The 26745-nt window shown below is 45.1% G+C and overlaps 1 long non-coding RNA gene across 2 annotated transcripts; it reads left to right on the top strand.

Annotated features, from left to right (window-relative positions):
• The first annotated feature begins 661 nt into the window (after nt 1–661).
• On the top strand, nt 662–12442 carry LOC122382931. Of its 2 annotated transcripts, none has more exons than XR_006256750.1 (3): nt 662–709; nt 3025–3140; nt 11083–12442. It is a non-coding gene; the product is annotated as an uncharacterized LOC122382931 (long non-coding RNA). The 2 variants fall into 2 exon arrangements; XR_006256749.1 differs by lacking the exon at nt 662–709 and adding an exon at nt 913–925.
• Nucleotides 12443–26745: the final 14303 nt, after the last annotated feature.

Here is a 26745-nt window from a genome sequence, read left to right as displayed (position 1 = left end):
TTGAGATAGTCCCTCAACTGAAAAATGCTAACGACCTTGTATTTCAAGTCTACGAAAAACTGCTGTTGGGGCGTGCCGCGCTTAAATTTAATATAAGTTATGCTAAAAATTAAAATTCAAAAGGTCAAAATGATTTTTGAAGCAATCTAAATAGTCCGCAGTACATGACCCATGTAACTTTGACCTGAGGTCGCTCTGCAAATTGACCGTGCCGCGCTTAGATTTTACCCTCATTAAATTGGGAAGGTCAAATTGTATAGTCAAAATCATTTTTGAGTCATTCTGAGTAGTCCGCAGACCATTTATTTCGAATATGAATCTGAATCCGAATATGTTGCCAAATAGATGAACATATTCCACATAGGCACAATGAACGACGTGATACAATATCATTCCGATCGGTGATACTGTCTGTTGTTCTGACAGATTTCTTAATCTTCCGTGGCGATCAGAGGGGTGTTCACGGGCACCGCACACTGCTGCGTGCGCTGTGTGCGGTGCGTCCAGCAGGCGTGGGGGTAGGGGATGGGTAGGCGGCTCTGACGTCACGGCTGCGTGCGGTGGACGGTCCGCTGTGGCCAGTCCCGACCGGCCAGCATGTTTTTTAATCCCACCCAGAAATGACAAACAAGCTCCCTGATTGGCCAGTTGCCGGCCAGTTGGACTTGAGCGGTCGCCATGGTATCGGTGACTCGGCCGGCCTCGTTAGGTGTTGAATTATGTGTTTCGTTTTGCTAGATGTTGCCAATTTGCTTTGATATTCGATAAATAACGTTGGCTTTTTCTTTGGTGACCTTGCATACTAATACGACGATATTTTGATGCCGATTATTATGCATTAAACATCTTGAGACAAATGTGGCGATTTCCACGCCCTTTTGCAGTGCCCCCTCACCCTCCCTTTGTGTAGTGAGATAACAGGCTTGTAGGAACCAAGTGAACCATTTTTTAGTCAAGTGGTCATGATCGTCCCTACATCTAATGGATAATAGTCTTGCGCAAACTTATTAGGTACCGTAAACCGGGGTGACAATGATACCCGGGGTGACTTTGATCATAGACCAATTTCGGGCCTCAAATGAGCATTTAGCTGCTGTGAACTGTATTTTCTATGCCAATGGTTAAATAAAGCAATGAAGCATTATAGCAGACACTTTGGGTCCCAGTTAGAATAATCATGTTCATGTCACAGCTTGTTTTTTTGTTGTCATTGGCATGAAGTATAAATTCGCTAGCATCTCCAGCAATAATAATGGTGAAGATGAGAAAGACCCAGATTAAGAAAGAGAAAGGAAAGGCTTAGATACTGATGATGGAGGATGAGCATTGAGCTGCTCTATCTCAGTGGTAATTGGAGCGTCAATGGGAAGTGAAAAAGAAAATCAATTGGGAGGGGCATGAGCAGTGTGGCAAGTGGTCCCACAGCCACCAGCAGACAAAGTGTGATGTAGAACAGGTAGCCTGTGGCTTAGGACATCTGTGACTGTTACTTAATCTTGAAGTCAGAGGTTAAAGTAGCTAATTTTGCTGCTTGTAGCTCTGTAATGTGAGTTTAGACCCGGAGCATGCAACTATATTTTAATACCTCAATGATTCATAGGTTTGCTGTAAAATATGTGAGTTCTTGTCAAGCAAAGCTTTTGATTTTATTCAAAACATGTAAGTTTATCACACATGCCTCTTCTGAGGGCTCCTATCACACATATAAGGTGATTTTAATGTAGTGATCATAGTCACCCCGACCTCTGGGTGAGAATGATCAATTTTGTTGTTAAAAAATAAAATATTTATGATAAATTTCAAGACACTTACTGTACTCAGTTAGATAGAAAATTGTCCAGTTGGTATGATGAAACAGTTTCCAGAGGGAAATCTCAAGTGATATAGAAGATATTGCACCATATTGGTCAAAAGTGATACAAAGTCACCCCGGTTTACGGTACTGGAGGAAGCAGAAAAGTTACGATTTTGGAGTACGCAAAATTGATATTAAAAAATATCAGGTATTTTGGCTATATAAAGTGAGAAGAAATGTTCAATTTATCATTTTTTATTACAATTGCAATAATGTTAATATCATGATAATTGTACTGTCAGGTATTGATAATAGTCATGTCACGTCATGCCACTAACCACACAGACACAACACATTTTCATCTTTATGTATCCAGGCATAAGGTATTACAGGAATGTTTTTGCACACCTCTCATGTGCGAGTGGAGTGGGCATGGCCTCCTTCACAGTTAAGTTTTGGCTGATTGTACTCAAATTTTGTAAGTACCTACATGTAAAGGGATGCAGATACAGTTAGTCGGGCACTCTTCTTCATTCAGTTTTGTGCACCACTTCCTGCTTACACCATGCTGTGTCCACTCCGCTTTACAGTGGACAGCTGCTTCTGTGACACGCATTAGTCTTGCGTTCATTGAAACACTTAGTTTTGAGTGTTTTGACTCAGTTTTGTTGTAATGTTACCTGTGTTTATGTTTTCAATAACTTGTTTTGGGCTTCTCATATTATCTTTTTATTTTGGCTTAGCAGGTTTAGTGTAAAACAAGTTTAAGCTGACATATTTACATGTTTTGATTACATGATTGCATACATTTTATAAAAGCTATTTCAAAGTACTGTAGCCATGTGTAACATGCTTATGTCTTATTTAATGACTACTCAGCATGCTGCTTGGTGTTCAATGGTAACAGTTTGATTTGTTTTTGACATCAAATAAGATTTGATTTATGTTTCTAAGATTCCAATGTTATTTGTGGCAAATCTTTTCCAAAAATCCTCCATCTAAAGCTTCAACTGAATTCTAAAATGCCTGCATTTTCTACCAGAAACATTATCATTGATACCTCCTACAATATTTCATTTTGTCACTAGGTACCTGGACTGGTGAAAAGTGAAAACTGAAATTCATTCATGTCACCATTATCCTACGACCTACCCCTAAATGGAATTGATCTTGTTTCACAAATGAGTTGTACAATGTCAGCTGATGTCTATTGTCGATCTCTTTTTCAGCATAGAAGATCCTCAGTCATAGTTAACAAAATGGAAAAAAAATTAGCTGTGTTTTTAAGATTCCAGTCGTGGCCATCAACTGCTCAGGAAAGCAGCCCAGAATCACTTCACAACAGGTATGTTGATGCATGTACATTGACATCAATGTCTGAATGCTGAAGAATTGTTGAATAGGGAACACATTTACCTAGCCTTCAAAAACAGCAAATCCTACATTACTTACATAAACATTTTTCTATAGAACTTATATTATCTACTTTCATCTGGCTAAGGCTTTTTTTTACATTATATTCCCTCTGTTAAACATGAAAATATGATGAGTTATAGTATAACAAGTTGGTAATTATATCTGCCTTGTCAGTTTGGCCAACATCTGCATCATGTCTATCACAAAATATGACTGCTTTCCTGACATTTGCATTTGTTTTTTTTTTGTTTTTTTTTCACAAATAATATAATGTATTGTTCACGTGCATCGGAAATGTGACAACACCCCAACCGGAATGAACAAAGCTTGCTTTCGACAATATCAAACATAACAGAAACACAAAAATGGCACCAGGAATACAATACCACGTGACGAACGTCAAAGCAGGGTTATACTTACAATATCCCACCATACAATAAGCCCATCGATTTTGACACGAACAGAGCCAAGCATATGCGGACCGCCTAATCACAAAGACTGACGTCAGCGTACATTTGTCAAATCTGCTTATCAGTTACCATCTGGTCTGCACCGACCAATGACTGTCGGAGGGTAACCCCTGTATACTTTCCATACATAAAGAACACTGGCAACACGGTAGGTAGAAAAACAAAGGATGAAAAAAGACAAAAGAAAGGACAAAAACGCGCATAAAAATCATACAGTACCTACAAGAGCACAACCTAAACAGCGGCGGCGGCACGAAAAACGGGTCGCGATGGCGGCAGACACCGACACGGTCACCATCGCGGCACAGAGCACAGCCACAGGCGCAGCGGCGGCACAGGCCCGACGGCCCGACAGCGGCGGCCAGGACGGGACGGAGGGTACGGGAGCGGCAGCGGGGCCCATCCGGCGGCGGCGGCAGCATCGACGGCGGCGGCAGCACGTCAGCTTGGACCCGGAGTGATGGGGAAGAGGCTCAGTTGGCTGATGGTATGTCTGAGTCTTGTAATATGTTAATGACGTTCCCCCATTTATTCTCAAATTTGTTATAGCATCGACTCCTCAGGGCTGCTCCTTTTTCTTTTAATGCTTCAGCTGCTAGTAAGGAAGTGAAAAGGTGAATATTTGGGGGGCGCTTTAAGGTCTTTGAGCGTAAGATTGTATGCTTGGCTACTGTTTTTATCAATATGTTAATGCTAGACTCTGAGTCGTGTCGCGGGAAAAACCAGCGGCCTGCCGTAGTATCTAACGTTATGCTATACTTTTCATGCACGTGGCTTTTCAATTCGCTAATGAAGCTTTGTACGATATCGCAGCTGTAAAATGCGTGCATTAAAGATTCCATATCGCATCCGCAGAGAGCACATGAAGCGTCATCGGTCTTACCAATGCGGCATAAAAAGGAATTTGTAGCAATAATGCGATTAACAATTCTATAGTGTAGGGTCTGCAGATAGCTATTACACGTGGCAGACCGTACATCCCAGAGTGAGCCGAGAAACATTTGCCCAACGTCTCTGTTCCATTTGCGTTCTAACTTGGATAATTCTGAGCTTCGTCTTGTTTTTATGGCTTTTACCAACGTAGTGTATACTATTTGGTTCAGTTGAGTTTTGGTGGACAATAAAGCTATTTTGTACGGAAGGATGGGGTGTGCAATTTCTTTATCTCTATTTATGGAATTACTCGCAATGCTAGACGGTAAACTTCTGACTATAGAAGCATAACATAGAAAGGTCATTTTTATTTTAAATGCTGATGTCAGATGATCCTTACTACGTAATGACCCATCACTAGCGTTGAAAAAATCTGATACAAATCGAATCCCTTTTTCATTCCACTCCCTCACAATAGACTTCTTAAATTTAGTACTGTCTGAAAACCAAATATAGTCTGTGAGTATTTCTTTGTCGTTGGGTTTGTACGCTTTACTGAAGCTCGCCCACGCTAGAACAACTTCTTTCCAAAAGTTGTTCTTCAAATTCTTGGCGGTTTGCGCGAGTTTTAGAGAGCTAAAACATACCAGATCTTCAAGCACGGGGAGTTTTTCTCGTGCCAGATTTGCCCAGGTGACATTAGCAGATGCCCAGTACAGTCTTTTGAGCCAGGATGTTTTTAGGCTCACTAAAAAGGAGTGAATGTCAATCATTTTTAGCCCCCCTTCATGGTAGTCTTTAACTAATGTGGTTCTCTTTACTTTGTCTGGTCTCTCGTTCCATATAAAGCGGAACAAAATACTATTTAAATCCTTAATTGTCGACTCTCTCGGATTCGGTAGAGCTGTTAAGACGTGTACTAGCTTCGACACCAAAAGAGATTTAACTACAGTTATTTTTCCGACCAGTGTTAATTGCCTTCTCCGCCACTGACAAATCTCTTTCTTTATTTTAGGTATAATTGCTTTTATATTAATTGAGGCAATGTTGTCATTTGTTTTATGGTAGTGAATACCTAATATTTTCAAGTCGTTGACAACGGATAATCCTAATGTTTTAAGTTGTTCCGTTGGTACGTTATTACCTACAGGAAGACACTTCGTTTTCTGTAAGTTGACTTTTAGGCCACTGACTTTAGAAAATTGACTTAGTTCCTCAAGAATACCTTCAATTGAACTTATTTTCGGACTTGAAAATAGGGGAGAGCGGGGTCAAATGTAACACGGGGCAATTGTAACAGTGTTAATAATTCATAAACTTACCAATAGAATGAGCTGATGTTAAAACCGAAAATGCGCAATTCTATACTGCCTTTCCCAACGGAGTTTGAAGCAAAAGTGCCGGGTATGTCGATGGCTGTGCACAGTAATGTGTTTTTGAGAGCATTTTGTAAATTTTTATACCGTTATATTTGATTAGCTCATTCCTGCCATTGAAAAGATATCGACTTCAGAATTTGTGTAAGCGTTGGCAGGCTTGTTGTCCATAAATTGAAAGCATTAGATACTGTACTTACATACAACATCTTTTTGCGCCAGTTTCGTCTAAAACATGTCAAGGCGCGACGGGGACAATTGTAACATTTTTGCAGGGGTCAAATGTAACAGGTTATAGGTCAGTGGCCATTATGTCAAAGTCGTCAAATTTTCAAGGGAGATGAAACATTGCTATATAATTAAGAGAACTGTAAGTTTTGTCGCAATCGGCAGCTTTTTACGCGATTTATTTGCGAAAAACCGATTTATTTGCGAAGGGAGAGGAGGTCCATCCAACCCCTGTATAAGTGCGAGGCTTTAAGCCTTTTTTCCTGAGAAAAACCGTACCTACCAAGGCTGGGAAGATGAACACGTGTTCAATACTTTTGTTAAATCAAAGTTTTGGAAAAAATTGTGTTGCTGTAGCCTGTAAGTTAACATGTTACAATTGCCCCGGGTGGTGTTACTTTTGACCCCGTATCTGGGGTGAATTGTAACAGTTGAATTGACTTTTTCGGACAACGATTTTGACCCGAAAAAGAAGTTATTTCGGAAACGTTTTAACTGCATTTAAAGACAAAACATCATAGTTTCTGAAAATAAAAGAAAAAGCTTTATAACTGCAAACGTGTTTGCACCAGATGCTAAAATGCAAAAAATGTTACAATTGACCCCGTTCTCCCCTACGATCAAGTCATCGGCATATTGGGATACTCTTGCTTCTGTTTTGTCTGATATTCGTATTCCTTCGATATTGTTAGAACTATTCAGTTGATTAGCAAGCGGTTCCATTACTAGGTTAAACAGGTAGCCGGAAGCTGGGTCGCCCTGCCTTATACCCCTTCCCATGAATATTTTTGTACCAAGATTTCCATCAATAAGGATACGAGAGTTTACATCGGAATTCAAATAAAGCACCGTAATTAGTTTTTGGAAGTATTGACCAAAGTTATATTTTTCTAATGCCTCAACTAAAAATTCCCAAGACACGGTATCAAAGGCGGCCTCAAAATCAATGCCGGTGACAATACCTGAGCGCTCTTCACAGTTTAAGTGCTCGATGACATCGTATGTTAATCTACTGTTTTCGCCTATAAAACGACCTTGAATGTAGGCGGTTTGGGAAGGGGAAATTATGTTACTCATTACTTTCTTCAATCTATTGGCAACAGTTGCAGAAATTATCTTAAAATCCACGTTTAACAGCGAAATTGGCCTCCAGCCTTTGGTCGTGTCGTGTGGCACGCCCGCTTTAGGGATTAGGGTGACAATGCTTTCGTTATGGGAACCAATGTTCTTGTTTATCTTAAATCTCTCTTTCCAAGCACGAAACAGGAAATCACCTAGTAAATCCCAAAAATACTTGAAAAAATCTGCCGTGAAACCATTTGATCCGGGGGTTTTGCCTTTTTTCATATTCATTAAGGCTGACTTCAATTCGCCCTTGGTGATGGGTTCGTCTAATTGTCTCTTTTCGTCCTCGGTAAGCTTTTGCCTGATATTTCTGTTGAGGTAACTGGAAGGGCTCGCGGTGTCTGATTTTAAATACTTTTCCTTGAGGTTTTGAGAAAAGTATGTCAGTATCTCCGCTTTGTTGGTGATTACTCTATCGTTTATCCTGAGTGATTGTATGGAATTTCTTACCGCGTTTCTTTTTTCCAGTGAGAGAAAGTATTTCGTACATTTTTCACCTTCCTCATACCAATTAATTCGAGATCTTGTTATAAGGCCTTCTATTTTTGGTTTTCTTATATCCTCTAGTCTTTGCTGTGCTTCCTCTAGACAGCGTAGTTTTTCGGGATTGGGATTATTTGCAAGTTCTTCTCTGATACATGCTAATTCGGTATTTATCTTCCCTTCTTTTTCCCTCGCCTGTCTTGCTTTTCTCTTCGAAAATCTTACGGTTTCACCACGGATTAACATAATCAGAGTCTCATAAAACAAATGACAACTGATTGTTAATTGAATCTCATCGAAGTGCGTTTGGTCGGTTACAAAATCAGCTTTGTAAATCGGAATGGCATATTGCCTGACCGTGTCCATCACCAGTTCTTTGATTACTTTTTCGTATTGTTCATCCCTCAGCAGGGAGTTATTAAATTTCCAAACACCAGGGCCTCTTTTCTTTTGAGGTGTTCGCAAATGAATTGTTACTATACTGTGGTCCGAGCGATACCCAGGCAAAATTGAACTCGACAAAACGCTATCTATAAGATGTTCTCCTATGAAGAACATATCTAGTCGTCCGAACTTGTACGGGTTTAGTTTTGTCCATGTGAATTCGCGTTTCAAAGGGTACATCTGTCTCCATATATCTGACAAATTTTCCTCCTCGACAATTTGAACAAATGCATCTCTAGCACTGGGGTTGTTTTGACGTTGATAATTGGAGTCGAGCTTAAAGTCCATAACGAAATTAAAATCACCTGCTATGATCAGGTTTTCACAAGAAAGTTTACTTAATTGCTCTTTTAGGTGGAGAAAAAAGGACGGTCTGTCGTCATTCGGACCGTAAATATTTAGAAGAGTATATGTATTGCCGTGTATCTCAGCTACACATAATATACATATAGTCCCCTTTTTGACACTTCTCTTCATAAATAATATCGTGTTGTAACTGTGGGTTTATGAGAATGGAAGTACCACGACTGTTAAACGTTCCGAAGGAATGGTAAGACTTCCCTCGCCAAACACTGTTTAGTAGAGGTTCCTTTCGATCAGTCAAGTGCGTATCCTGTAGAAAATATATATCGTAATTCATGTCCTTGAGATAGTGTAGTACGTCGCGCCTCTTTTTGCTGCTGCCTAACCCTCGGCAGTTCAGAGATAATATTTTAATTTCCTCCATTCCTTGCGAGTTGAGATAAACTGTGGTTATCGAATGTAAGTGTTAATTCAACTTGTAGATAAACAGTAATAGTTAATAGTGAAGGATGGGAAGGGATATGACCCAAGACGCTATCTGGACCGATTGCCGCAGATATTTCGTAGGTCTTAAACTTGCGCATGGCAGTAGATGATGTAGTGAAGCCGCCGCCACCGTCGACCCCGCCACCGCCGCCAAGATGAAGCCCGTCGCCAGCGTCACCGCCGCCAACCCCGTCGCCGAAGAGCGCGCCGCCGCCGGACGCCGAGGCCGGCACCACCGCCAGCAGCACCGCGACCGGTCCAGCCACAGACAGCGCCGGCGGGTCGCCGCCAGCAGCCGCCCTAGGTCGGCCGCCACTCGCGACGGCGGGAGGCCCAAATCGCCGCTGCAGGGACACAGAAAGGGAGCCGAGAGAAAAACAGGAACACAAAACGGTAACATAAAATGGTATCATTTCACACAATGCTCGTAACGGGATCGTGACACGAGAGGCATCGAAGGAAAACACAGTGAAACACGTTATGGACAACCTAACACAACAAAATGTAAATAATGTTGAATTAACTAAGAACGTTGACCACACTGCTACAACTAGGCTACTGCTCGAGTGCTTAACACTGAGGAGATTCAGAGATAGCATCACCTACTCCTTAATCGCGAACCCGAGTTCCCGCAGTTTACCAGTGTCCTCTACGCGTGTGCTCGTGCCGAACTTCTCGGCTTTAAAATAAACATGCCCCCACCTGGTAAAGACGGTATACAACTTCTTGGCCCTCTTCGCGTCCAAGAGAGAGCGGTAGATGGTGCTCTTCTGGGCGGTCAGGCTCTCGTTTATGAAGAGGTCGTTGTGGTGTCGCAGCTCCAGTCTCCGGGTCATCAGTTGGTCCCGGACGCTGTTCTGTCCGGACTGGACGAATCTGACGATCACGCGGTGGTTTGGACCGGGCAGCCTATGCGCCCGATCTATGTCCTCTTCACGTATGTCGAGTCCGGGTAGACGATCCTTCACCGCGCGGATCACCAGACCGCAGATGTCCTCCACCTCTGCCGTGTCACGGCCGCCGCGCGCCCGTTCCGGCGCGGCGGCTCCCGGGCCACTGGCGGTGGGCGGCCGATCAGACGGGCCGGCGCCGGCTGACCCGCCCTGGGGCGCCGACTCGCCGGCCGACTGCAGAGGCGCTCCCAGGCGCGCCTGCCGCGGGGCAAGGGCGCGGCCGGACAAAATGAGGCAGGGGATTCGCGAATTCATCTCCGCGCTTTCTGCTCTCTCGCTGAGCTTCTTCACCTCTTCCTTGGTCTGGCGTAGCTCGGCCGTCAGGCTGACGATCTCGTCGTCCCTCTCCTCTACGTGGCGCTCAAGGTCGCGGATGCGCTCGTCCATGGCGCTCAGCTTGGAATGGATGCTCTCGTTGAACTCGTGGATGTCGCGGGAGATCGACGAGACAATGCGCTGTTGAAGCTCATCTAGGGCGTTATCCAGGTACTCCTTCCAACGCCTGTTGAAGTGCACCGGACTGGATCCCAGATCGCCGTCCCTGTCGACGGCGCCACGCTTCCCAGCCGGGGCAGGGTCGCCCGACTCAGAACGGTCCCTCTTGCCTTGAGGTTCCGTGTCAGCAAACCTGCTCGCTAGTTCGCTAACTGACTGTCGTTGTCGACGGCCGACCTCTCTGGGCTCCAAATCCCGGTCTCCCTCGTCGCCGGGAGGGGACATGGCGGCCCACACAAGCACAAAAACACAAAGTCACCGGTACGCGCGGCGCTGCTCCGCTCACCGCCACTGCGGCTCGCTCAGGACGTCCGCTCGCGCTCGCGGTCACCGGCCGACTGACATTTGCATTTGTTCCACTCACCAATTGACCACTTCTTCTACCATCTGCTCGCTCTATGCACAGACATTGTCATAGGGTCTGTTCCAGTCGCACTTCTTAACACCTCTTAACTCCTCCAAGATTGCTTCCCTGTTCCAGTGGCAGCTTTCGCCCCTACAAAGCCAAGAAGGGCCCTGCTCCAACCTCCTCTATCTTGCTCTTGGAGGAGTTTAGATGTGTTAGGAAGTGCGACTGGAACAAACCCATAGCAAAACAGTTTCATCTCCCTGAGTCTGTACTGTCTTTTTTCCAGGTTTCCAAAGGATCATCATTCATCAGCACAGAAGGGTGGGAAAGAGAAGGCTGTTCAAATGCTGAAAAGCCAGAGCTGCAAAGGAGTTCAAAGATGCAGTGCAGTTGGCTCACTCAGTAGAGTTTCACTAGTGGTTCTGATGTGGACTGGAGATTACACGCTGGATGGAAGTGGCCGGTTTGGAGCAGCTGTAATTCATCATTCGTGCTGATTGTGGATGATGAGTTGGCCCCGATCGGCGATCGCTGGCCAAAGCCCACCACCAGGTTGGTGATAGGCGTTGGCTGTGATATCTAGTGTCGCCTATGTGTGAAAAGGACAAGTTGATAACAAAACATGTTGCGCCATGTTATTAACCCGCACCCGGGTGGCCCTCAGCCAAGTTGGTGGGGGGGGGGGAGGGGAGGCGTATTCGGCCACACCAGGTTATCTTGGAATGTAACAAAGCTGGAAAGACGCAGTAAAATCAATATATAGCTCGCTATTTTTCTTCAGAATCATATAGGTCATTTTCGATCAGGTCATCGCTGAGGTCACTGGAGGTCACCAAAAGTAAAATGATGACGAATTTTGGCTCCCGATTTTGACAACTTCACAATTAGGTTCATAACTTGGGAACCAAAGAAGCTACAGCGCCGCGGAAAAGCGAATTCGATAGCTCTTTCGAAAATCTTTCAGGTTCTCAGATTTGAGCTAAGGTCAACTAGGGTTAAGCCTCCAAAGGGCAAAAATTGAACAATCGGCTTGCTTCGGAAATCGTCTTTTCTTTTAAAACTTTTGATACCAACCTTTTATTACGTTGATTTTACCGGCACTGCGTTTCTCTCGTCTTGTTGACCTAACAAGGTCACCTTAATAAATTTGACCTCAGGTCAATGTCGCAGAAAATGCCATATTGCATGTCATCGATTCGTTACATTGAAGTTGAGATTAACATCAGTAGCGGCGGAACACCTTCAATTAAGGGGGGCATTGCCGACTTTTGGTCTCGTTCTTTTCATGCAACGCCCATAGGGCTAATGTTAAAATGCCAAAATCAAAGGGGGCACGGTACCCCGGTGCCCTTCCCGTTCCGCCGCCTATGATTATGATGTTTTAGCGCTCTGGCCACGTTCCATTTAAAATCAATGTACAAAAATGAACTGTTGGAGACGTTATATGACCTGAGATGACCTCAGGAGCATACGATAGATCCCGATGTTTGAGTGTTTTTGTTTCAAAAGCAGAACATTTCGAGTTCCTCATACTGACTGAAACTGGAGACGTCGCAAAGTTGACCTGACCCTAGGTCACCGATATCAAAATTAAAGATATTCAAGATGTTGGTACTGATTCTCTCATGCAATAGCTCGAGTTTCAACCTTCTACGTCATGGTGACCTGACCTGACCTTAGGTGACATGGGGTTACATTTTTTCACAAATGATGCGAATCGATGCATTATACATAAGCTATACTAAGTTTCGTGTCGTTTTATTTATGCAAGCGCAAAATTGTCAGGTGTGGCCAAAAACGCTCCCACCCACCTGGGGGAACGTTAAAGCAGTGGTGTATTATTCGGTGTATTCCACGATGCATCGATCTGTGTACTTGATAATGCATTATTTATTTCTGCGTGTCTACGCTTTTGCTCTGTTCAGTGTGATCTGTGATAGGAAAACTACCGACATATCTCCACGCGCATGACTGAAAGAGCTGGCATGATATATAATATTGGGTGTCTGTTTTTGTTTGGCATTTTATAAATACTGAGTCAGCTGTGATCGTTTGATGAGACACTGGGACAGCCAGCCTGTATGATCAGCGAACGGCAGGCGGCGGGGCGGTGGTCTGGTGGCTGCTGCATGGGACTGACACCAGCAGATTCAGAGCTGCGATACGCGGACGTTATGTTCACAATACCTTTGCAAAATAATATCTAATAGATATCATGTCCTCGAAAATGTTCTTCAATCAATATGATGTTACCTCCTGGCTTGTTCCATGGGGGCCAAAACCGATCGTTTTATGCATGCCTTTTCTGGGCCTCGTTCTCCTCTAAATGCGTGTAGGTAGCAATTTTATTCCAGGGACGATTGAAAGTGCCTCCGATTGGTTTTCAGCGTAGGTAGGATATGGCCGTTGAATGTGAGGCAGTCGATAAGGAACGTCGAGCTGGAACGGTCATTGGGTAGGTATGTGAAAGACAGCAGTAGAAAACAAGGAAGGGAGGCGTTTGGTGTGAGGTTTCAAATGCTCTATGCATAAGAAAAGTTCATTTGATTATATGACACCGTCCTTTTTATCGCGATACGTGAGCAACGCATGAGACGCTCACTGAACTAAGACTTGTGGCGTTAGAGAATGGGCCGACAGGCTGAGAAGGGCTATTTCCGCGAAAGGATATTCTGGAATTTGAATTGAAAGGCATTCAGTTTTGAAAGCATCCGTACTTCTTAACACGATACTGACTCATTTAAAATTTCAATTTTTCCCCATTGCGATAACATAAGAAACCGAGACTGCGGTATCCCCGTACGCAGGATTCTGGAGACTGTCGGGCGAAGGTTATTGGCTAAAAGCTTTTGTTCTTTATTAAACATGGAACAATCATTTTTTTTAATACTTTGTAACACAAAACTCAATAGAAACAATCTGTACGGGCTTCCAAAAATGTTATATTTAACATGTAAGATCCATTACAATATTTTAGCTGCCCTAACCTGTAAATGTAACGTATGCGTCATTATTGAAAAAGTGCTAAAGCATAGTATTCTATGGCTGACAAATATTCTGCGTCTGTCAGCCAAAACTGGCCAATCAGAGGCCTTGTTTGTCATTTCTGGGTGGGATTAATAAACATGCGACCGGCCACAGCGATCGCTGTGTGCGGTGATGTAACGGAAGTTGGCACAGATTCAGCACAGGTTCAGCACAGCACAGATTCGGTAGGGGGAAAAAAGGCCCCGGTAGAGGGAAACCTTTATGACCCGTTTTTCCCTAGAAATGACGTCACAAACGGGTAAAAAACCACACCAATCGAAAGCTCTCGTTTACCCAGACCCAGTCCTGTAGGAAAATTTCACTTTTTCCCCATAGGGAAGTTTTTACGGGAAAATCAAAATTTTGGGTCAATGGGGGGTCCCCTCCGATTTCGTTCAAAATCGGCACACGGGTGCCCCACCACCAGACGAGAAACTTTCCCCAAAACGGTCCCCGTTGCATTGACGTTTAAGGCCCGTAAAGCCCCCTAGACTCGTAAAGTATCCGTAAAATCGCCTTTGTACGGACCAAAAAGTGGTGCTATGGTAAAAATGGGTATCAATCGAAACCTCTCGTTTACCCAGACACAGTCCTGCAGGAAAATTTCACTTTTTCGCCATAGAAAAGTTTTTACGGGAAAATCAAAATTTTGGGTCAATGGGGGGTCCCCTCCGATTTCGTTCAAAATCGGCACACGGGTGCCCCACCACCAGACGAGAAACTTTCCCCAAAACGGTCCCCGTTGCATTGACGTTTAAGGCCCGTAAAGCCCCCTAGACTCGTAAAATATCCGTAAAATCGCCTTTGTACGGACGAAAAAGTGGTGCTATGGTTAAAATGGGTATCAATCGAAAGCTCTCGTTTACCCAGACCCAGTCCTGTAGGAAAATTTCACTTTTTCCCCATAGGAAAGTTTTTACGGGAAAATCAAAATTTTGGGTCAATGGGGGGTCCCCTCCGATTTCGTTCAAAATCGGCACACGGGTGCCCCACCACCAGACGAGAAACTTTCCCCAAAACGGTCCCCGTTGCATTGACGTTTAAGGCCCGTAAAGCCCCCTAGACTCGTAAAGTATCCGTAAAATCGCCTTTGTACGGACCAAAAAGTGGTGCTATGGTAAAAATGGGTATCAATCGAAAGCTCTCGTTTACCCAGACACAGTCCTGCAGGAAAATTTCACTTTTTCCCCATAGAAAAGTTTTACGGGAAAATCAAAATTTTGGGTCAATGGGGGGTCCCCTCCGATTTCGTTCAAAATCGGCACACGGGTGCCCCACCACCAGACGAAAAACTTTCCCCAAAACGGTCCCCGTTGCATTGACGTTTAAGGCCCGTAAAGCCCCCTAGACTCGTAAAATATCCGTAAAATCGCCTTTGTACGGACCAAAAAGTGGTGCTATGGTAAAAATGGGTATCAATCGAAAGCTCTCGTTTACCCAGACACAGTCCTGCAGGAAAATTTCACTTTTTCCCCATAGAAAAGTTTTTACGGGAAAATCAAAATTTTGGGTCAATGGGGGGTCCCCTCCGATTTCGTTCAAAATCGGCACACGGGTGCCCCACCACCAGACGAGAAACTTTCCCCAAAACGGTCCCCGTTGCATTGACGTTTAAGGCCCGTAAAGCCCCCTAGACTCGTAAAATATCCGTAAAATCGCCTTTGTACGGACGAAAAAGTGGTGCTATGGTTAAAATGGGTATCAATCGAAAGCTCTCGTTTACCCAGACCCAGTCCTGTAGGAAAATTTCACTTTTTCCCCATATGAAAGTTTTTACGGGAAAATCAAAATTTTGGGTCAATGGGGGGTGCCCTCCGATTTCGTTCAAAATCGGCACACGGGTGCCCCACCACCAGACGAGAAACTTTCCCCAAAACGGTCCCCGTTGCATTGACGTTTAAGGCCCGTAAAGCCCCCTAGACTCGTAAAGTATCCGTAAAATCGCCTTTGTACGGACCAAAAAGTGGTGCTATGGTAAAAATGGGTATCAATCGAAACCTCTCGTTTACCCAGACACAGTCCTGCAGGAAAATTTCACTTTTTCGCCATAGAAAAGTTTTTACGGGAAAATCAAAATTTTGGGTCAATGGGGGGTCCCCTCCGATTTCGTTCAAAATCGGCACACGGGTGCCCCACCACCAGACGAGAAACTTTCCCCAAAACGGTCCCCGTTGCATTGACGTTTAAGGCCCGTAAAGCCCCCTAGACTCGTAAAATATCCGTAAAATCGCCTTTGTACGGACGAAAAAGTGGTGCTATGGTTAAAATGGGTATCAATCGAAAGCTCTCGTTTACCCAGACCCAGTCCTGTAGGAAAATTTCACTTTTTCCCCATAGGAAAGTTTTTACGGGAAAATCAAAATTTTGGGTCAATGGGGGGTCCCCTCCGATTTCGTTCAAAATCGGCACACGGGTGCCCCACCACCAGACGAGAAACTTTCCCCAAAACGGTCCCCGTTGCATTGACGTTTAAGGCCCGTAAAGCCCCCTAGACTCGTAAAGTATCCGTAAAATCGCCTTTGTACGGACCAAAAAGTGGTGCTATGGTAAAAATGGGTATCAATCGAAAGCTCTCGTTTACCCAGACACAGTCCTGCAGGAAAATTTCACTTTTTCCCCATAGAAAAGTTTTACGGGAAAATCAAAATTTTGGGTCAATGGGGGGTCCCCTCCGATTTCGTTCAAAATCGGCACACGGGTGCCCCACCACCAGACGAAAAACTTTCCCCAAAACGGTCCCCGTTGCATTGACGTTTAAGGCCCGTAAAGCCCCCTAGACTCGTAAAATATCCGTAAAATCGCCTTTGTACGGACCAAAAAGTGGTGCTATGGTAAAAATGGGTATCAATCGAAAGCTCTCGTTTACCCAGACACAGTCCTGCAGGAAAATTTGACTTTTTCCCCATAGAAAAGTTTTTACGGGAAAATCAAAATTTTGGGTCAATGGGGGGTCCCCTCCGATTTCGTTCAAAATCGGCACACGGGTGCCCCACCACCAGACGAGAAACTTTCCCCAAAACGGTCCCCGTTGCATTGACGTTTAAGGCCCGTAAAGCCCCCTAGACTCGTAAAATATCCGTAAAATCGCCTTTGTACGGACGAAAAAGTGGTGCTATGGTTAAAATGGGTATCAATCGAAAGCTCTCGTTTACCCAGACCCAGTCCTGTAGGAAAATTTCACTTTTTCCCCATATGAAAGTTTTTACGGGAAAATCAAAATTTTGGGTCAATGGGGGGTGCCCTCCGATTTTGTTCAAAATCGGCACACGGGTGCCCCACCACCAGACGAGAAACTTTCCCCAAAACGGTCCCCGTTGCATTGACGTTTAAGGCCCGTAAAGCCCCCTAGACTCGTAAAGTATCCGTAAAATCGCCTTTGTACGGACCAAAAAGTGGTGCTATGGTAAAAATGGGTATCAATCGAAACCTCTCGTTTACCCAGACACAGTCCTGCAGGAAAATTTCACTTTTTCGCCATAGAAAAGTTTTTACGGGAAAATCAAAATTTTGGGTCAATGGGGGGTCCCCTCCGATTTCGTTCAAAATCGGCACACGGGTGCCCCACCACCAGACGAGAAACTTTCCCCAAAACGGTCCCCGTTGCATTGACGTTTAAGGCCCGTAAAGCCCCCTAGACTCGTAAAATATCCGTAAAATCGCCTTTGTACGGACGAAAAAGTGGTGCTATGGTTAAAATGGGTATCAATCGAAAGCTCTCGTTTACCCAGACCCAGTCCTGTAGGAAAATTTCACTTTTTCCCCATAGGAAAGTTTTTACGGGAAAATCAAAATTTTGGGTCAATGGGGGGTCCCCTCCGATTTCGTTCAAAATCGGCACACGGGTGCCCCACCACCAGACGAGAAACTTTCCCCAAAACGGTCCCCGTTGCATTGACGTTTAAGGCCCGTAAAGCCCCCTAGACTCGTAAAGTATCCGTAAAATCGCCTTTGTACGGACCAAAAAGTGGTGCTATGGTAAAAATGGGTATCAATCGAAAGCTCTCGTTTACCCAGACACAGTCCTGCAGGAAAATTTCACTTTTTCCCCATAGAAAAGTTTTACGGGAAAATCAAAATTTTGGGTCAATGGGGGGTCCCCTCCGATTTCGTTCAAAATCGGCACACGGGTGCCCCACCACCAGACGAAAAACTTTCCCCAAAACGGTCCCCGTTGCATTGACGTTTAAGGCCCGTAAAGCCCCCTAGACTCGTAAAATATCCGTAAAATCGCCTTTGTACGGACCAAAAAGTGGTGCTATGGTAAAAATGGGTATCAATCGAAAGCTCTCGTTTACCCAGACACAGTCCTGCAGGAAAATTTCACTTTTTCCCCATAGAAAAGTTTTTACGGGAAAATCAAAATTTTGGGTCAATGGGGGGTCCCCTCCGATTTCGTTCAAAATCGGCACACGGGTGCCCCACCACCAGACGAGAAACTTTCCCCAAAACGGTCCCCGTTGCATTGACGTTTAAGGCCCGTAAAGCCCCCTAGACTCGTAAAATATCCGTAAAATCGCCTTTGTACGGACGAAAAAGTGGTGCTATGGTTAAAATGGGTATCAATCGAAAGCTCTCGTTTACCCAGACCCAGTCCTGTAGGAAAATTTCACTTTTTCCCCATATGAAAGTTTTTACGGGAAAATCAAAATTTTGGGTCAATGGGGGGTGCCCTCCGATTTCGTTCAAAATCGGCACACGGGTGCCCCACCACCAGACGAGAAACTTTCCCCAAAACGGTCCCCGTTGCATTGACGTTTAAGGCCCGTAAAGCCCCCTAGACTCGTAAAGTATCCGTAAAATCGCCTTTGTACGGACCAAAAAGTGGTGCTATGGTAAAAATGGGTATCAATCGAAAGCTCTCGTTTACCCAGACACAGTCCTGCAGGAAAATTTCACTTTTTCCCCATAGAAAAGTTTTTACGGGAAAATCAAAATTTTGGGTCAATGGGGGGTCCCCTCCGATTTCGTTCAAAATCGGCACACGGGTGCCCCACCACCAGACGAGAAACTTTCCCCAAAACGGTCCCCGTTGCATTGACGTTTAAGGCCCGTAAAGCCCCCTAGACTCGTAAAATATCCGTAAAATCGCCTTTGTACGGACGAAAAAGTGGTGCTATGGTTAAAATGGGTATCAATCGAAAGCTCTCGTTTACCCAGACCCAGTCCTGTAGGAAAATTTTACTTTTTCCCCATAGGAAAGTTTTTACGGGAAAATCAAAATTTTGGGTCAATGGGGGGTCCCCTCCGATTTCGTTCAAAATCGGCACACGGGTGCCCCACCACCAGACGAGAAACTTTCTCCAAAACGGTCCCCGTTGCATTGACGTTTAAGGCCCGTAAAGCCCCCTAGACTCGTAAAATATCCGTAAAATCGCCTTTGTACGGACCAAAAAGTGGTGCTATGGTAAAAATGGGTATCAATCGAAAGCTCTCGTTTACCCAGACCCAGTCCTGCAGGAAAATTTCACTTTTTCCCCATAGAAAAGTTTTTACGGGAAAATCAAAATTTTTGGTCAATGGGGGTCCCCTCCGATTTCGTTCAAAATCGGCACACGGGTGCCCCACCACCAGACGAGAAACTTTCCCCAAAACGGTCCCCGTTGCATTGACGTTTAAGGCCCGTAAAGCCCCCTAGACTCGTAAAATATCCGTAAAATCGCCTTTGTACGGACCAAAAAGTGGTGTCATGGTAAAATGGGTATCAATCGAAAGCTCTCGTTTACCCAGACACAGTCCTGCAGGAAAATTTCACTTTTTCCCCATAGGAAAGTTTTTACGGGAAAATTAAAATTTTGGGTCAATGGGGGGTCCCCTCCGATTTCGTTCAAAATCGGCATACGGGTGCCCCACCACCAGACGAGAAACTTTCCCCAAAACGGTCCCCGTTGCATTGACGTTTAAGGCCCGTAAAGCCCCCTAGACTCGTAAAATATCCGTAAAATCGCCTTTGTACGGACGAAAAAGTGGTGCTATGGTTAACATCGCTATCAATCGAAAGCTCTCGTTTACCCAGACCCAGTCCTGCAGTAAAATTTAACTTTTTCCCCATAGGGAAGTTTTTACGGGAAAATCAAAATTTTGGGTCAATGGGGGTCCCCTCCGATTTCGTTCAAAATCGGCACACAAGTGCCCCACCACCAGACGACAAATTTTTCCCAAAACGGTCCCCGTTGCATTGACGTTTAAGGCCCGTAAAGCCCCCTAGACTCGTAAAATATCCGTAAAATCGCCTTTGTACGGGCCAAAAAGTGGTGCTATGGTTAAAATGGGTATCAATCGAAAGCTCTCGTTTACCCAGACACAGTCCTGCAGGAAAATTTCACTTTTTCCCCATAGGAAAGTTTTTACGGGAAAATCAAAATTTTGGGTCAAAGGGGGGTCCCCTCCGATTTCGTTCAAAATCGGCACACGGGTGCCCCACCACCAGACGAGAAACTTTCCCTAAAACGGTCCCCGTTGCATTGACGTTTAAGGCCCGTAAAGCCCCCTAGACTCGTAAAATATCCGTAAAATCGCCTTTGTACGGGCCAAAAAGTGGTGCTATGGTTAAAATGGGTATCAATCGAAAGCTCTCGTTTACCCAGACACAGTCCTGCAGGAAAATTTTACTTTTTCTCCATAGGAAAGTTTTTACGGGAAAAACAAAATTTTGGGTCAATGGGGGATCCCCTCCGATTTCGTTCAAAATCGGCACACGGGTGCCCCACCACCAGACGAGAAACTTTCCCCAAAACGGTCCCCATTTTTACCACAGCACCACTTTTTTGTCCGTACAAAGGCGATTTTACGGATATTTTACGAGTCTAGGGGGCTTTACGGGCCTTAAACGTCAATGCAACGGGGACCGTTTTGGGGAAAGTTTCTCGTCTGGTGGTGGGGCACCCGTGTGCCGATTTTGAACGAAATCGGAGGGGACCCCCCATTGCCCCAAAATTTTGATTTTCCCGTAAAAACTTTCCTATGGGGAAAAAGTGAAATTTTCCTGCAGGACTGTGTCTGGGTAAACGAGAGCTTTCGATTGATACCCATGTTTACCATAGCACCACTTTTTGGTCCGTACAAAGGCGATTTTACGGATACTTTACGAGTCTAGGGGGCTTTACGGGCCTTAAACGTCAATGCAACGGGGACCGTTTTGGGGAAAGTTTCTCGTCTGGTGGTGGGGCACCCGTGTGCCGATTTTGAACGAAATCGGAGGGGACCCCCCATTGACCCAAAATTTTGATTTTCCCGTAAAAACTTCCCTATGGGAAAAAAGTGAAATTTTCCTGCAGGACTGTGTCTGGGTAAACGAGAGCTTTCGATTGATACCCATTTTTACCATGACACCACTTTTTGGTCCGTACAAAGGCGATTTTACGGATATTTTACGAGTCTAGGGGGCTTTACGGGCCCTAAACGTCAATGCAACGGGGACCGTTTTGGGGAAAATTTCTCGTCTGGTGGTGGGGCACCCGTGTGCCGATTTTGAACGAAATCGGAGGGGACCCCCCATTGACCCAAAATTTTGATTTTCCCGTAAAAACTTTCCTATGGGAAAAAAGTGAAATTTTCCTACAGGACTGGGTCTGGGTAAACGAGAGCTTTCGATTGATACCCATTTTTACCATAGCACCACTTTTTGGTCCGTACAAAGGCGATTTTACGGATATTTTACGAGTCTAGGGGGCTTTACGGGCCTTAAACGTCAATGCAACGGGGACCGTTTTGGGGAAAGTTTCTCGTCTGGTGGTGGGGCACCCGTGTGCCGATTTTGAACGAAATCGGAGGGGACCCCCCATTGCCCCAAAATTTTGATTTTCCCGTAAAAACTTTCCTATGGGGATAAAGTGAAATTTTCCTGCTGGACTGTGTCTGGGTAAACGAGAGCTTTCGATTGATACCCATGTTTACCATAGCACCACTTTTTGGTCCGTACAAAGGCGATTTTACGGATACTTTACGAGTCTAGGGGGCTTTACGGGCCTTAAACGTCAATGCAACGGGGACCGTTTTTGGGAAAGTTTCTCGTCTGGTGGTGGGGCACCCGTGTGCCGATTTTGAACGAAATCGGAGGGGACCCCCCATTGACCCAAAATTTTGATTTTCCCGTAAATACTTTCCTATGGGGAAAAAGTGAAATTTTCCTGCAGAACTGTGTCTGGGTAAACGAGAGCTTTCGATTGATACCGATTTTAACCATAGCACCACTTTTTCGTCCGTACAAAGGCGATTTTACGGATATTTTACGAGTCTAGGGGGCTTTACGGGCCTTAAACGTCAATGCAACGGGGACCGTTTTGGGGAAAGTTTCTCGTCTGGTGGTGGGGCACCCGTGTGCCGATTTTGAACGAAATCGGAGGGGACCCCCCATTGACCCAAAATTTTGATTTTCCCGTAAAAACTTTCCTATGGGGAAAAAGTGAAATTTTCCTACAGGACTGGGTCTGGGTAAACGAGAGCTTTCGATTGATACCCATTTTAACCATAGCACCACTTTTTCGTCCGTACAAAGGCGATTTTACGGATATTTTACGAGTCTAGGGGGCTTTACGGGCCTTAAACGTCAATGCAACGGGGACCGTTTTTGGGAAAGTTTCTCGTCTGGTGGTGGGGCACCCGTGTGCCGATTTTGAACGAAATCGGAGGGGACCCCCCATTGACCCAAAATTTTGATTTTCCCGTAAAAACTTTCCTATGGGGAAAAAGTGAAATTTTCCTGCAGGACTGTGTCTGGGTAAACGAGAGCTTTCGATTGATACCCATTTTACCATAGCACCACTTTTTGGTCCGTACAAAGGCGATTTTACGGATACTTTACGAGTCTAGGGGGCTTTACGGGCCTTAAACGTCAATGCAACGGGGACCGTTTTGGGGAAAGTTTCTCGTCTGGTGGTGGGGCACCCGTGTGCCGATTTTGAACGAAATCGGAGGGGACCCCCCATTGACCCAAAATTTTGATTTTCCCGTAAAAACTTCCCTATGGGGAAAAAGTGAAATTTTCCTGCAGGACTGTGTCTGGGTAAACGAGAGCTTTCGATTGATAGGTACCCATTTTTACCATGACACCACTTTTTGGTCCGTACAAAGGCGATTTTACGGATATTTTACGAGTCTAGGGGGCTTTACGGGCCCTAAACGTCAATGCAACGGGGACCGTTTTGGGGAAAATTTCTCGTCTGGTGGTGGGGCACCCGTGTGCCGATTCTGAACGAAATCGGAGGGGACTCCCTTATTGACCCAAAATTTTGATTTTCCCGTAAAAACTTTTCTATGGAGAAAAAGTGAAATTTTCCTGCAGGACTGGGTCTGGGTAAACGAGAGGTTTCGATTGATACCCATTTTTACCATAGCACCACTTTTTGGTCCGTACAAAGGCGATTTTACGGATATTTTACGAGTCTAGGGGGCTTTACGGGCCTTAAACGTCAATGCAACGGGGACCGTTTTGGGGAAAGTTTCTCGTCTGGTGGTGGGGCACCCGTGTGCCGATTTTGAACGAAATCGGAGGGGACCCCCCATTGACCCAAAATTTTGATTTTCCCCTAAAATCTTTCCTATGGGGAAAAAGTGAAATTTTCCTACAGGACTGGGTCTGGGTAAACGAGAGCTTGCGATTGATACCCATTTTTAACCATAGCACCACTTTTTCGTCCGTACAAAGGCGATTTTACGGATATTTTACGATTCTAGGGGGCTTTACGGGCCTTAAACGTCAATGCAACGGGGACCGTTTTGGGGAAAGTTTCTCGTCTGGTGGTGGGGCACCCGTGTGCCGATTTTGAATGAAATCGGAGGGGACCCCCCATTGACCCAAAATTTTGATTTTCCCGTAAAAACTTTTCTATGGGGAAAAAGTGAAATTTTCCTGCAGGACTGTGTCTGGGTAAACGAGAGCTTTCGATTGATACCCATTTTTACCATAGCACCACTTTTTGGTCCGTACAAAGGTGATTTTACGGATACTTTACGAGTCTAGGGGGCTTTACGGGCCTTAAACGTCAATGCAACGGGGACCGTTTTGGGGAAAGTTTCTCGTCTGGTGGTGGGGCACCCGTGTGCCGATTTTGAACGAAATCGGAGGGGACCCCCCATTGACCCAAAATTTTGATTTTCCCGTAAAAACTTTCCTATGGGGAAAAAGTGAAGTTTTCCTACAGGACTGTGTCTGGGTAAACGAGAGCTTTCGATTGATACCCATTTTAACCATAGCACCACTTTTTCGTCCGTACAAAGGCGATTTTACGGATATTTTACGAGTCTAGGGGGCTTTACGGGCCTTAAACGTCAATGCAACGGGGACCGTTTTGGGGAAAGTTTCTCGTCTGGTGGTGGGGCACCCGTGTGCCGATTTTGAACGAAATCGGAGGGGACCCCCCATTGACCCAAAATTTTGATTTTCCCGTAAAAACTTTTCTATGGGGAAAAAGTGAAATTTTCCTGCAGGACTGTGTCTGGGTAAACGAGAGCTTTCGATTGATACCCATTTTTACCATAGCACCACTTTTTGGTCCGTACAAAGGCGATTTTACGGATACTTTACGAGTCTAGGGGGCTTTACGGGCCTTAAACGTCAATGCAACGGGGACCGTTTTGGGGAAAGTTTCTCGTCTGGTGGTGGGGCACCCGTGTGCCGATTTTGAACGAAATCGGAGGGGACCCCCCATTGACCCAAAATTTTGATTTTCCCGTAAAAACTTTCCTATGGGGAAAAAGTGAAATTTTCCTACAGGACTGGGTCTGGGTAAACGAGAGCTTTCGATTGATACCCATTTTAACCATAGCACCACTTTTTCGTCCGTACAAAGGCGATTTTACGGATATTTTACGAGTCTAGGGGGCTTTACGGGCCTTAAACGTCAATGCAACGGGGACCGTTTTGGGGAAAGTTTCTCGTCTGGTGGTGGGGCACCCGTGTGCCGATTTTGAACGAAATCGGAGGGGACCCCCAATTGACCCAAAATTTTGATTTTCCCGTAAAAACTTTCTATGGGGAAAAAGTGAAATTTTCCTGCAGGACTGTGTCTGGTTAAACGAGAGCTTTCGATTGATACCCATTTTTACCATAGCACCACTTTTTGGTCCGTACAAAGGCGATTTTACGGATACTTTACGAGTCTAGGGGGCTTTACGGGCCTTAAACGTCAATGCAACGGGACCGTTTTGGGGAAAGTTTCTCGTCTGGTGGTGGGGCACCCGTGTGCCGATTTTGAACGAAATCGGAGGGGACCCCCCATTGACCCAAAATTTTGATTTTCCCGTAAAAACTTTCCTATGGGGAAAAAGTGAAGTTTTCCTACAGGACTGGGTCTGGGTAAACGAGAGCTTTCGATTGATACCCATTTTAACCATAGCACCACTTTTTCGTCCGTACAAAGGCGATTTTACGGATATTTTACGAGTCTAGGGGGCTTTACGGGCCTTAAACGTCAATGCAACGGGGACCGTTTTGGGGAAAGTTTCTCGTCTGGTGGTGGGGCACCCTGTGTGCCGATTTTGAACGAAATCGGAGGGGACCCCCCATTGACCCAAAATTTTGATTTTCCCGTAAAAACTTTCCTATGGGAAAAAAGTGAAATTTTCCTGCAGGACTGTGTCTGGGTAAACGAGAGCTTTCGATTGATACCCATTTTTACCATAGCACCACTTTTTGGTCCGTACAAAGGCGATTTTACGGATATTTTACGAGTCTAGGGGGCTTTACGGGCCTTAAACGTCAATGCAACGGGGACCGTTTTGGGGAAAGTTTCTCGTCTGGTGGTGGGGCACCTGTGTGCCGATTTTGAACGAAATCGGGGGGGACCCCCCATTGACCCAAAATTTTGATTTTCCCGTAAAAACTTTCCTATGGGGAAAAAGTGAAGTTTTCCTGCAGGACTGTGTCTGGGTAAACGAGAGCTTTCGATTGATACCCATTTTAACCATAGCACCACTTTTTCGTCCGTACAAAGGCGATTTTACGGATATTTTACGAGTCTAGGGGGCTTTACGGGCCTTAAACGTCAATGCAACGGGGACCGTTTTGGGGAAAGTTTCTCGTCTGGTGGTGGGGCACCCTGTGTGCCGATTTTGAACGAAATCGGAGGGGGACCCCCCATTGACCCAAAATTTTGATTTTCCCGTAAAAACTTTCCTATGGGGAAAAAGTGAAATTTTCCTGCAGGACTGTGTCTGGGTAAACGAGAGCTTTCGATTGATACCCATTTTTACCATAGCACCACTTTTTGGTCCGTACAAAGGCGATTTTACGGATACTTTTACGAGTCTAGGGGGCTTTACGGGCCTTAAACGTCAATGCAACGGGGACCGTTTTGGGGAAAGTTTCTCGTCTGGTGGTGGGGCACCTGTGTGCCGATTTTGAACGAAATCGGAGGGGACCCCCCATTGACCCAAAATTTTGATTTTCCCGTAAAAACTTTCCTATGGGGAAAAAGTGAAGTTTTCCTGCAGGACTGTGTCTGGGTAAACGAGAGCTTTCGATTGATACCCATTTTTACCATAGCACCACTTTTTTGTCCGTACAAAGGCGATTTTACGGATATTTTACGAGTCTAGGGGGCTTTACGGGCCTTAAACGTCAATGCAACGGGGACCGTTTTGGGGAAAGTTTCTCGTCTGGTGGTGGGGCACCCTGTGTGCCGATTTTGAACGAAATCGGAGGGGACCCCCCATTGACCCAAAATTTTGATTTTCCCGTAAAAACTTTCCTATGGGAAAAAGTGAAATTTTCCTGCAGGACTGTGTCTGGGTAAACGAGAGCTTTCGATTGATACCCATTTTTACCATAGCACCACTTTTTGGTCCGTACAAAGGCGATTTTACGGATATTTTACGAGTCTAGGGGGCTTTACGGGCCTTAAACGTCAATGCAACGGGGACCGTTTTGGGGAAAGTTTCTCGTCTGGTGGTGGGGCACCCTGTGTGCCGATTTTGAACGAAATCG

Source organism: Amphibalanus amphitrite, unplaced genomic scaffold (genome assembly GCF_019059575.1).
Source record: "Amphibalanus amphitrite isolate SeventyFive unplaced genomic scaffold, NRLGWU_Aamphi_draft 000150F_arrow, whole genome shotgun sequence".
Lineage (NCBI taxonomy): Eukaryota > Metazoa > Arthropoda > Thecostraca > Balanomorpha > Balanidae > Amphibalanus > Amphibalanus amphitrite.
This window is presented reverse-complemented; position numbering and strand designations above follow the sequence as displayed.